General features: G+C 48.1%; 1 protein-coding gene across 2 annotated transcripts in view; it reads right to left on the reverse strand.

The window, feature by feature from the left end:
- LOC135249085 (putative uncharacterized protein ENSP00000383309) overlaps window positions 1-3,541 on the reverse strand; it is a 58,591-nt gene extending 55,050 nt beyond the window's left edge. For both annotated transcript variants that reach the window (XM_064324360.1, XM_064324359.1), the window contains exon 1: window positions 2,485-3,541. The gene's annotated coding sequence lies outside the window, so the exon portion shown is untranslated. The remainder of the gene's footprint in view (window positions 1-2,484) is intronic.
- Between the last annotated feature and the right edge of the window lie 9,010 nt (window positions 3,542-12,551).

Consider the following 12,551-nt stretch of genomic DNA (forward strand, 5'->3'; position numbering starts at 1 on the left):
GTGTATGTGTGTAGTAGTAGTGTTTGGGGTGTGTATGTGTGTGTGTGTGTGTAGTAGTAGTGTTTGGGGTGTGTATGTGTGTGTGTGTGTGTGTGTAGTAGTAGTGTTTGGGGTGTGTGTGTGTGTGTGTAGTAGTAGTGTTTGGGGTGTGTGTGTGTGTGTGAGTAGTAGTGTTTGGGGTGTGTATGTGTGTTGTGTGTGTGTAGTAGTAGTGTTTGGGTGTGTGTGTGTGTGTGTGTGGTAGTGTTTGGGATGTGTGTGTGTGTGTGTGTGTGTATGTAGTAGTGTTTGGGATGTGTGTGTGTGTGTGTGGTAGTGTTTGGGATGTGTGTGTGTGTGTGTGTGTGTAGTAGTAGTGTTTGGGATGTGTATGTGTGTGTGTGTATAGTAGTGTTTAGGATGTGTATGTGTGTGTGTGTATAGTAGTGTTTAGGATGTGTGTGTGTGTATGTGTATAGTAGTGTTTGGGATGTGTGTGTGTGTGTGTGTGTGTAGTAGTAGTGTTTGGGATGTGTGTGTGTGTGTGTGTGTATAGTAGTGTTTGGGATGTGTTGTGTATGTGTGTGTGTGTATAGTAGTGTTTAGGATGTGTTGTGTGTGTGTGTGATAGTAGTGTTTGGGATGTGTGTGTGTGTGTGTGTGTGTATAGTAGTGTTTGGGGTGTGTGTGTGTGTGTGTGTGTTGTGTAGTGTGTGTTGTGTGATGTGTATGTGTGTGTGTGTGTGTGTATAGTAGTGTTTGGGATGTGTGTGTGTGTGTATAGTAGTGTTTAGGATGTGTATGTGTGTGTGTGTATAGTAGTGTTTAGGATGTGTGTGTGTGTGTGTATAGTAGTGTTTAGGATGTGTATGTGTGTGTGTGTATAGTAGTGTTTAGGATGTGTGTGTGTGGTGTGTGTTATGTGTGTTTAGGATGTGTATGTGTGTGTGTGTATAGTAGTGTTTAGGATGTGTGTGTGTGTATGTGTGTGTGTATAGTAGTGTTTGGGGTGTGTATGTGTGTTGAAGTCCTCCCATGACCTCATAAGCCTGGAAGCCGCTGATCTGCACAGTACAGGTGTGTTTGGGGGACTGGCTCCCCTGCCAGCCACTCCCACTCCGAGTCTCCCCAACGAGGAACAGAGCCAGCCGAGTGAGGGCTACAAGCCCACCTTACACACACACACACACACACACACACACACACGCACGCACTTAGACGCACACATACACATTCTCACACATACACTGTCCTCGTTCACACACAAACTTGCTCTGTTTCCTACTCTCCTCCTCTCTCTCACACATACATTCACACCCTCACTTTCTCACACACACACACACACACTCCTCTCTCATACACACACTTGCTGACACTTTTTCAAACAACCCAAGCCGAAAATTCCCATGTGCACCAGCGCTGCTCCATGAGCAGGATATCCTGTATTGCGCATGGCACCATGACAACGAACCGCACCAGGTCGTTTAGTCACAACTGAGCAGAGCCTATTATGGGCGGTCACGAGCACCGCTGGATGTTAATGGAGCTCACGCGCTCTCGCTTCCAAGCCAGTGAGATCAAATCTCGGTAAACACGCAGAAACTTTGAACAGGCAGTTCGAAGCCAAACACGCCAGTCTCACAACTTCAACTGAATTGCATAATTAACCCCATTGCTCAGTGATGACAAACCACTGAACCAATGAAAATCCTCTTTAAACACGATGCGCTCAGTTTCGCGTGCCGTGCGCACTGCGTTTTAGGAAACGGATCTGTTGAATGCACATGACGTGTTACACCTGCACCTTCACCTGACCGAGAGTAAGTGCACAGCCCCCTGGACGAACGCGGAGGTACTGCATGTATGTTGCGCTTATTGTGCGCTTAACGCCGTCAATCTGTTGCTCTCGATAGATGCAAGCTATCATACAATAAATGAATGTACTGACCAAACAATGTACTTTTACTAACATTATAAGCTTACATAAGTTCGCATTACAGTTGTGTGGTGTTCCATGCATACCGACTCGCGAAATGTAATACCTTATAAAACTGCAACAAAACATACGAATATCTTGCAATACAAAATAGACTCTCCCTAGAGCTGTCCCTAAAGCTAAGCTTCAGCACATCTGTTCGACGTCTGCTCCGCAAAACTGACACCCTTGGTTGGCGCTGTTTCACGGATTTAAAAGCAACGGAAGAGAAACTAAGAAAGTTCAGAGCGCGCCCGAACTCGATTGAAGTGAAACCGAAGAGAGCTGCCAACGCGACCGACACAAACCCCACTCCACCTGCAGCGAAAGCCGACAAAGCAACATCTGGCACGGCGTCACGTGCTCGCGTTCCGTACTGCCCCGCTTCGCACGAAGGCATTACGTTAACTGATGCATTCATTCACAAAAAAATAGAAAGTCTATAATAAAGACTATAGTTTTGCGCACTTGCCAGTTTTTTATTCGGAAAGCAGCTCAACGCATTAGGAGCAACATCAAGCCTATTTTACCTGTAAGGCGGCGTTGGCATTGTCCGTTGAATCCACGTCGATTGATGTATTATTCCGATGTTATTCCAGTTTCCAGACCCCAAAGGGTTTTCTGTTGTAATGTAATGTGCCGTTTATGTTCCACAAGATTCTATTCGAGGCGCCCTGGCCGTCTACAGCAGACACAGGGATAGAAGCCATATCGTGTGCCGACTTTGGGACCACAACACTACGATTAGTTTATAACTGAAAGTGTCCCCTGTGAACAAGGAACGATTCACGCGCTGGACGGGGTCTTCCAAAAGCCACGTTCCCACGTCACACAAACTATCGGACCTCCAGAATTACAGCGGGGAATTATTCTATCTCCCATTAGAACAGCCGCCGTAAAACTGCCGGCTTCATCCCTCAGGCAGCAAGCTCAATACGCACAAAGGCGGTTAAAATAAACCCAATTTGCTTGTTGTGTACAACTGCAATGCAATCAATGCAATTCCGAAACGAGTATAATCCAAGCGCTGTATCAGATACCATGGTAAATCCGTTTAAAAAAAACTTTTCCTGCTCAGGTACAACACCCAGAAGTGAAATACTATCCAAAATGTGACAGAAGAGGAGAGACGCATCCAACTTCAACAATATCAACTTCAGGCAGCGTAAGAAAGAGCAGAACGCAGATCACATCTAAGATGTGTTCCAAACGAAGGGCATCAAATTCCCATTTTCCCCGGCCGTGCCTCCGGCGCAGCTGTAGTTGAGATGAGATCGGAGCCGCGGAGTCGCTTCTCACGCCTTTCAGCGGCTCGTGAAACTGCGCGCGCAAGGGGAAGCCTGACTCACGAATGAACCATTCCAACAGAGTACAGCAGCGAGGCACACGAGGCTCACCTGATGCGTCGATGCAAAGCACGACGGGAAATGTAGTTTCGCATATATAAACCGCAACCCATTGCAAAATAATGCAAGTCTTTCAGCAAGCTGAGTTAGTGAATGCATATGTCTATACTACCTCTCAAAACTTTAAATATGGTTGTATATTACGACCACTACTGCAATTTATAGAAGCATTCAAAATATAATAACAGCACACTACCCTAAATCAGTTATGAGTTATAACTTCATGTAAAAACGTGTGTCGTACTGATAGCAATGATGATGATAAGCCAAATAAGAAAACTTAATATACTTATAATATAACAGGGTCTATACTACCCTGGCCAGTATTAGATTAATAAGTGAGCCATTATCCTGCAAGAAAAACGTGTGCGCGTGTGTGTGTGCGCGTGTGCCTGCGTGCGAGTGCACACATGCTTGCGTATGTGTTCGTCTGTTTCTGCATGTGTGTGCGTGCGTGTGTGAGTGGACACGTGCCTGTGTGTGTGTGTGTGTATGGGTGCGTGTGTGTGAGTGCACACGTGCCTGTGTGTGTGTGTATGCATGTGTGTGTGTGCGTGCGTGTGTTTGTGAGTGCACACGTGCCTGTGTGTGTATGCATGCGTGTGTGTGAGTGCACACGTGCCTGTGTGTGAGTGTGTGTATATGCGTGCGTGTGTGTGTGTGTGTGTGTATGCGTGCGTGTGTGTGTTCATGCGTGCGTGTGTGTAACACGATGTAAGACTTCCCTACAGCGCTGAGCTGTCCCTTGGTGGCTGAACCTCCCTGAGAGCGTAAATCTGCTCTGGTAAGAGAGGGCTGTCTGAGCCGCAGCCCACCTGCGTGTGAACGCACTGCTCGCTTCTGTGACCTCACCTCTCAGGCCTCTTCTCATAAAATTCATTTTGGGAAAGTTCCCAGCATGCGAAAACGAGACGGGGGGAATACTGGGAATGGAGTCACGCGAGGAACGGGGCATTGCGCCCCCCCCCCAAAAAAAAGAATAAAAATCTGACCCAGACGCCTGCCCGGGACTTCTCTGTATACAAATTATCGGTTAAACTTTTGAGGAATTCGGTAAAATGAGTTCCATGAGGATTGAATTAGTAAACCGCTCTTTGGTCATATGAGAAGCATTATAGACCGAGTTGTTATATGGAATGAGTTCAAATCTTTAAAAATTAAATTAAAAAAGATTAAATGTTTTGTATTGCTTCTATTAGTTCTGACACAAATCTTTGCCACGCCGATACAGTAAAATGTCCAGTGTTCCTCCAACTGTAACAGAGTACATAACTGAATCCAATAGGGACCATATGCACACTATAACAGTTTACTTAAAACTGACTATTTTACTGCGTATAATTTTAAGTTCAATGTTCTTAATTAACTAGTTACTCAAAGGGCCGGAAGAGAGGTCAGAAACCATTGATGAGGGAGCAGGATTTTCTGATTTCATTTCCGCAGACGTTGCTTTTCAGAACACATGGTGACTAACTGCATTATGAAATATTAGAAGTGCCTCCCGCTAGCATTCATTGTGACACACATCGCTTTGGCTCAGAATGCATTTCTGGTCAATGAAATTATATTCTGTGCATTTCATCAAACAGTAGCATCAGTACCCAATGCAGACCACTTTGAATGGCAGGGGTGTCAATCTACAGTCCTGGAGGGTTGCAGTGTGTTACAGCACTCGTGATTAATTTAAGTCTTTGATTGGCTAAAGAGTCCACACACCTGGTTTTCAAGGCCTTAGTCAGCCACTGATGGAATAGAAACCATGAAGACCTGCAGACGCTGCGGCTCTCCAGGACTGGAGTTAAACCTGCAGACACAGCACCCCTCCAGGACTGGAGTTAAACCTGCAGACACTGCGGCCCTCCAGGACTGGAGTTAAACCTGCAGACACTGCGGCCCTCCAGGACTGGAGTTAAACCTGCAGACACTGCGGCCCTCCAGGACTGGAGTTAAACCTGCAGACGCTGTGGCCCTCCAGGACTGGAGTTAAACCTGCAGACACTGCGGCCCTCCAGGACTGGAGTTAAACCTGCAGACGCTGTGGCCCTCCAGGACTGGAGTTAAACCTGCAGACACTGCGGCCCTCCAGGACTGGAGTTAAACCTGCAGACACTGCGGCCCTCCAGGCCTGGAGTTAAACCTGCAGACACTGCGGCCCTCCAGGACTGGAGTTAAACCTGCAGACCCTGTGGCCCTCCAGGACTTTTGGATTCTGACAGCTGCAGGTAGGCCACTGGAACACTTTCATGTGTGCCAATTTAAAAGAAAGAAAAGAAAAGGAAAAAAAAGAAAAAGTTTTGGAAAGGCGTTGCGTGAGTGGAGGGCGAGTGGGAAACACAGAGACTTTGTTTTAAAGTGTTCCCACAAAAAGAGACAGGGGGAAAAAGGAGGGAATTCCAGCTCTGCATTCCTCATGTGCTGCAACCGCTGCACAGAATTCCATTAAGGAAGAGAGGAGCGAGGAAGAGAAGAGCGTGGAATAGAACAGCATGGAAGAGAAGAGGGAGGAAGAGAAGAGGGATGAAGAGGACAGCATGGAAGAGAAGAGGGAGGAAGAGAGGAGCGAGGAAGAGTAGAGCGAGGAAGAGAAGAGCACATAAAGACACACACCACATATTGTGGTGTCATTGAGCAAAGTTCAGGTTCAAATAAATACCAAGAGTAACCGTGAACAACCGAACCAATCCGGCCCTCACCAGGCTATTCATCAGTTCATTAAATAAACATTCAAAGTATATGAAATTACATATATGTACAACATGTAATACAATAATTATTAAAAATAAATTATTTTGACTAAGGTGTAGCAACAATATGAATCGCCATCATAGCCATGGATTTTAATTGGATAAGTAATGGATGTGTGTGTGTGTGTCTGTCTGTTTGTGTGGATTCCATGAGAGCTGCCACTTAGTAAAAAACCACATAATCCAGCTCTCTAAAAAAAACTGAAGGAAAAAAACAGCCCTGTTATTCTTTCAGTACTATGGATGGTTACCACAGTATTTAGACCAAACCATTTCCTCCGCCTTACCATCTCCCCTTCCTTCCCCTCACACACACGCGCGCACACACACACACAGACACACACACACAGACACAGATGCACGCACGCACGCACATACACACACACACACATACACTCTCACATGAGGCAATTAAATTCCACTAACTCACTAAAGAGTGCCATGACCATGCCCCCATCCACTGCTGGATTTGAACAGGCAACCCCAGTCTCTCGCAGCTCTGCCGACACTATATATTTGCATCATGTGGCAGATGAAGCAATATACACTCCAAAAAGATAGCCATCACACTGGATTAATTATGAAAAGGCTGCTCTCTCTCATAACTCTAGAAAGGGAAATTATTCCAGAATAATTGGCAATTAAATCTGCATGAAATTGACATTCACTTCCTTCAGTGCTCTGACTTGCACAAATGAGTAAAACCAAACATGAACAAACACGAAGCACCAACTGTAGTTCTGTAGTTCAGAAAGAGCGAGAAAAATTAAAGCCAGGCCATGCACACTGATAGTTCAAAATAGTTTAGGGACAAATTGTTTAGGAAAAAAGCCTGAGGTGAAAAACAAGCAAAGACTGTCACGAAAGAACAGACAGCTTCCAGAAAACTCTTAAATCTTTAAAGAGTAGGTTTTTTCAAAATTCTACCTCAGTGTTCTAGAACTCCACTGCTTTCAGTTTCCACCAGTAGTGATTGTGACATCAGCATTAGAATGTTCAGGACATTCTATTTGCATATTTGTGAGCTTGAAGTGTTAAATGAGACTCAGGCGTGTGAATGACTGTAATGAGTTATGCTCTCTCCCAGGCATGTGCTTCTGCTTCTGCTGAGGACAGCACAGCCCACAGATCCCCAAGATCAGAACCACATGCAATCACCACCAACACCAACACACGCGCACACACACACGCACGCAGGCAGGCACACACGCACACACTGGACTGGCCCAACATCACTCCAGGCCTTTTCCATAGCCAGGGTTCCATTTCAGTCTGATCACAGCTCTGATGGGACAAATCACAAAAAGGGGAAGGGTGTGTGTGTATATGTGTGTGTGTGTGTGTGTGCGTGTGTATGTGTGTGTATATGTGAGTGTGTGTGTGCGTGTTTATATGTGAGTGTGTGTGTGTGCATGTGAGTGTGTGTGTGTGTGTGTGCGTGTGTATGTGTGCATAAGAGAGAAATGAAAGTTTTTCCCAGGACAGCGTGCAGCTGTGTGATGTTTACCTGTAGCAGAGAGAGGGGACGGAGCAGAGTGGGAGAGAGTGTGTGTGTGTGTGTGCCTGTGTGTGTGTGTGTGTCTGTGTGTGTGTGTGTGTGTGCGTGTGTGTGTGCGTGTGTGTGTGTGTGTGTGTGTGCGTGTGCGTGTGCGTGTGCGTGTGCGTGTGCGTGTGCGTGTGCGTGTGCGTCTGTGTGTGTGTGTGTATGTGTGTGTGTGAGTGTGGTGTGGGTGTGTGTGTGGTGTGGGTGCGTGCGTGTGCGTGTGCGTGTGCGTGTGGTGTGGTAGTGTGTGTGTGTGTGTGTGTGTGTGTGTGGTGTAGTGTGGCGGTGCGAGGCGCGTCGCGAGTGCGAGTGCGCGTGTGCTGTGCTGTGCGGTGCGTGTGCGTGTGCGTGTGTGAGTGTCTGTATCTGTATCAGTCTCCGCCCACCCTGCTAACCACACACACACACTCACACACACACACACACACACACACACACACACACACTCACGCTCACGCTCACGCACACGCACTCGCACTCGCACTCGCACTCGCACTCGCACTCGCACACGCACACGCACACGCACACGCACACGCACACGCACACGCACACGCACACGCACACGCACACACACACACTCACACTCACACACACACACACACACACTGATACAGATACAGACACTCACACACACACACAGATACACACACACACACACAGATACAGATACAGACACTCACACACTCGCACACACAAAAACTCCCCCTTACACCACTCCAGCCGATGCTCGCCATTGCGCACGGTGATCTTAGGCTTGTGCACAGCTGCTTGCGCACGGTGATCTCAGGCTTGTGCACAGCTGCTTGTGCACGGTGATCTCAGGCTTGTGCAAAGCTGCTTGCACACGGTGATCTTAGGCTTGTGCACAGCTGCTTGCGCACGGTGATCTCAGGCTTGTGCAAAGCTGCTTGCGCACGGTGATCTTAGGCTTGTGCACAGCTGCTTGCGCACGGTGATCTTAGGCTTGTGCACAGCTGCTTGCGCACGGTGATCTTAGGCTTGTGCACAGCTGCTTGTGCACGGTGATCTCAGGCTTGTGCACAGCTGCTTGTGCACGGTGATCTTGTGCTTGTGCACAGCTGCTTGCGCACGGTGATCTTAGGCTTGTGCACAGCTGCTTGTGCACGGTGATCTTGTGCTTGTGCACAGCTGCTTGCGCACGGTGATCTTAGGCTTGTGCACAGCTGCTTGTGCACGGTGATCTCAGGCTTGTGCACAGCTGCTTGCGCACGGTGATCTTAGGCTTGTGCACAGCTGCTTGTGCACGGTGATCTTAGGCTTGTGCACAGCTGCTTGCGCACGGTGATCTCAGGCTTGTGCAAAGCTGCTTGCGCACGGTGATCTTAGGCTCGTGCACAGCTGCTTGCGCACGGTGATCTTAGGCTTGTGCACAGCTGCTTGTGCACGGTGATCTTAGGCTTGTGCACAGCTGCTTGTGCACGGTGATCTTAGGCTTGTGCACAGCTGCTTGCGCACGGTGATCTTAGGCTTGTGCACAGCTGCTTGCGCACGGTGATCTTAGGCTTGTGCACAGCTGCTTGCGCACGGTGATCTTAGGCTTGTGCACAGCTGCTTGCGCACGGTGATCTTAGGCTTGTGCACAGCTGCTCGGTCATGGAAATCCATTTCATGAAGCTCCCGATGAACAGTTTTTGTGCTGATGTTGCTAATTAACCATCAAGACCAAGACCACTCACATGTTAACACACTAAGCTGAAACCACTGATTAGGAGGGGTGCCCACACACCTTTTGGAAATGCAGTGTGTTTTACGGCCTTAAGATGATCTTACATTTCAGATGCAGCTCTGCCTCCAGATGGCACCCTTCACAGACGGGTCCAGAGTAGTTCTGGCAGACGCCAGACGGAGGGGAAACTGCTCGGAATTCCAGTCCGGACCGGTTCTCTCCAGAGAGGACAGGCACAAAACACCCGGCAGGAGCTCAGACAAAGAAATAAGAACAAGAAAGTACGTGTATGAAAAATCTATTATTCACTGAAGCTGCAGCATAGAATACAATTTTTTTGTAAACCATTTTTGGCTAATTACTCCATTAATTTATTTATCAACTTATTTATTTTTTTGATTAGGCTGCACTTACTCCGTCCAGCCTGCTGTGCGGTTGGGGGTTCGAGCAGGAAAAGGGCGGGGAGGTGTGTCTTTGGGCCATGACCCTCAGGCTACCAGGAGCCGAGACATCCCAGAATCGCCTGGCCGAACACACCCGTGTCCACCCGAGTGCACCTGGGGCAGAAGATCAAAGCCTCACACTGACCACGCCCACCCCGTGTCCAGGTATGACCACGTGTGAGTCACCCGTTTAGAATCTGCTGATAGGTTCTCGTGTTACAAAGCAGCACAGGGTGAAAAAGGGAAAAAACTGCGTCAGGTCTTTTTTTCCCCCTAAGCTTCATTTCACCCGAGTTGGAAAAGGACAGAGGGGCTAACTGCACAAGTACAAGACCAAGCACAAACAAGCTCTTCAGTACAGAGCCCCCTTCACACAAATGCATCTAAAGCAATATGAACACGGGGATATGCTCAAAACAAACTAAGTAATGACAAAAAAGCTAACAAATAAAATTAAATGATAAAATATATACACAGACACAGGCACACACACACATGCATACATATACTGTATATATATTATTATTTTAAATGAGCTCAAACGCCTTCAGAAAATGAAAATTAAGAAAATTAAGGTTAGTAAGGTTCAGTGCTGTAGTCAACACTCCCTACTCTTTACTGAGGGAGGTAGGGAGAAAAGATCCCTTACTCTATTCTCTGTGTCAGTCTCTTTCACTGCTGTTGCTTACTAGGGGGAAACAGATTATCTTTCTCTCCATCTCTTCCTCTCTGTCTCCATTTTTCTCTCTCAATCTCTCTTTCACAGTCTCCTCCCCACCCTCACTCCCCCCTCTTCTCTCTCTCTCTCCTGCTGCTCTATGAAGTCACGGAACACTCAGACGGCCAGAACAATGGCCATTGTTCCCCCAGCCAATCCGGGCCCTTGGAATGGTGACGGCAGGCCAGGGTGAAGGGTTTCCAGGGGCTCTCAATGAGAGCCATTTTCCTTTGCCTTCCCCACACAGCTGGAAGGTGAGATCCATCCAGCTGTTCCCCGGCAACGTTCTCCCACAATCCCCCAAAGCTCTGGGACGGGAAACAGTCCGATACGCAGGACCTGAGGCTGAGGCGACAGCTGAACCGCATGCACCTGCCACACCCGCGCGTGTGTGTGTGTGTGTGAGTGTGTGTGTGCGCGTGCGTGTGTGTGTGTGTGTGTGTGTGTGAGTGTGTGTGTGTGTGTGTGTGCGTGTGTGTGTGTGCATGTGTGTGTGTGTGTGTGTGTGTGTGAGTGTGTGTGTGTGTGCGTCCCGGCATCGCGGCTCTGCAATGTCACCCGGCCGTCGTTACCATTTTCGGTTGTTGCCATTTTTTTTTTTGCCCTGCCCCTTTAACCTCAGAAGTCAGGGAGGTGGCTTCTCTGACGCCCCCAGCTGGAGGATTATAGACAGAGCACCACGCATCCGGCTCAATAATGGGGCTTCTCACCCGTGTTTTCTCCCATTACGTTACATCACAGGCATTAAGCAGACGCTCTTATCCAGAGCGACTAACACAACTAACCCCACAATGTGGAATGCCCAGCTATCGCCACAACCTCCTCTGTTAACACCCTAACCCTAACCCAACCTCCTCTGTTAACACCCTAACCCTAACCCAACCTCCTCTGTTAACACGGGAGCACACAGCCGAGTGCGAGCTATCCTCTGAAACACACAGCGGCAGTCACTCCTCCTCCTCCTCCTCCTCCTCTCTGCGGCCCACCGGTTAAACCAGCGTCTCCCTACCGGTGGGCCCTCAGGCGCGGTCAGGTGTGCCGTGTGAAAAATCCATTAAAAAAAATAATAAAACAGAAAATGACGCAAGTGAGCCGGCCGAGAAGCAGCGTTGTGGTGCGTGCAGCTCAGCGAGACTAGCGAGAGAAACAGCATCGGGAAGAACAGCCACAAAAAAGGCTTTGGCGGAACGAATGCCCAATCAAACCCAAAACCTCAAAGCGAGAACAGAAACAGCCAAACAGAGTAATCAGCAGAGCACAACAAAAAAAAACTGCCGATTTTCATTACGACCGAACTGTGTGGACCATCCGTCAGAATTACAGAACTGAGCAGGACCTCTAAATGCTACAGGCAGGACTCAAAAAAAAGCACAGACATGCATGCAAGAGGAACTTTTTAAAAATTTAATGGCTCTATTATTCTAACTGAAAAAGGAATCTTTTTTCTTTTTTAATTCTTTTTTAATCTTCCGTATGTTACTCCTGAAAGAGCTCCACAGAGTCCGGAACGTTCCCCGCCTCTCTGAAGGTCCGCAGAAGCTCTAACGGAATGAGCGACTTCAGCGGCTGCCGCCCCAGACTGTGCCCACGGCATCAGGAGAAGCTGGGTCTGCGGTCACAGGAAAAAGAAACACAGTTAACACAGGTACACAGTTAGCACAGGAACACAGTTAGTACAGGAACACAGTTAACACAACAGGGACATATTTAGTGCAGGAAGAGTTAGCACTGGAAGAGTTAACACAGGAACACAGTTAGCACAGGAATACAGCACAAGAACACAGTTAGAACAGGAATACAGCACAGGAACACAGTTAGCACAGGAACACAGCACAAGAACACAGTACAGGACCACAGTTAGCACAGGAATACAGCACAAGAACAGTTAGCACAGGAACAAAGTTAGCACAGGAACACAGTACAGGACAACAGTAAGCGCAGGATGGAGGAAAGCAGACTGCTCCCTCACAGTCTCCTGGCTCAGGCCTCCCTATCAGAGCAGCGGTTCAGACTCGTCTGACTCGTTCACTCTGGCGTTTTGCCCGCGGCCCGCTGG

This window comes from Anguilla rostrata, chromosome 2, assembly GCF_018555375.3.
Source record: "Anguilla rostrata isolate EN2019 chromosome 2, ASM1855537v3, whole genome shotgun sequence".
NCBI lineage: Eukaryota > Metazoa > Chordata > Actinopteri > Anguilliformes > Anguillidae > Anguilla > Anguilla rostrata.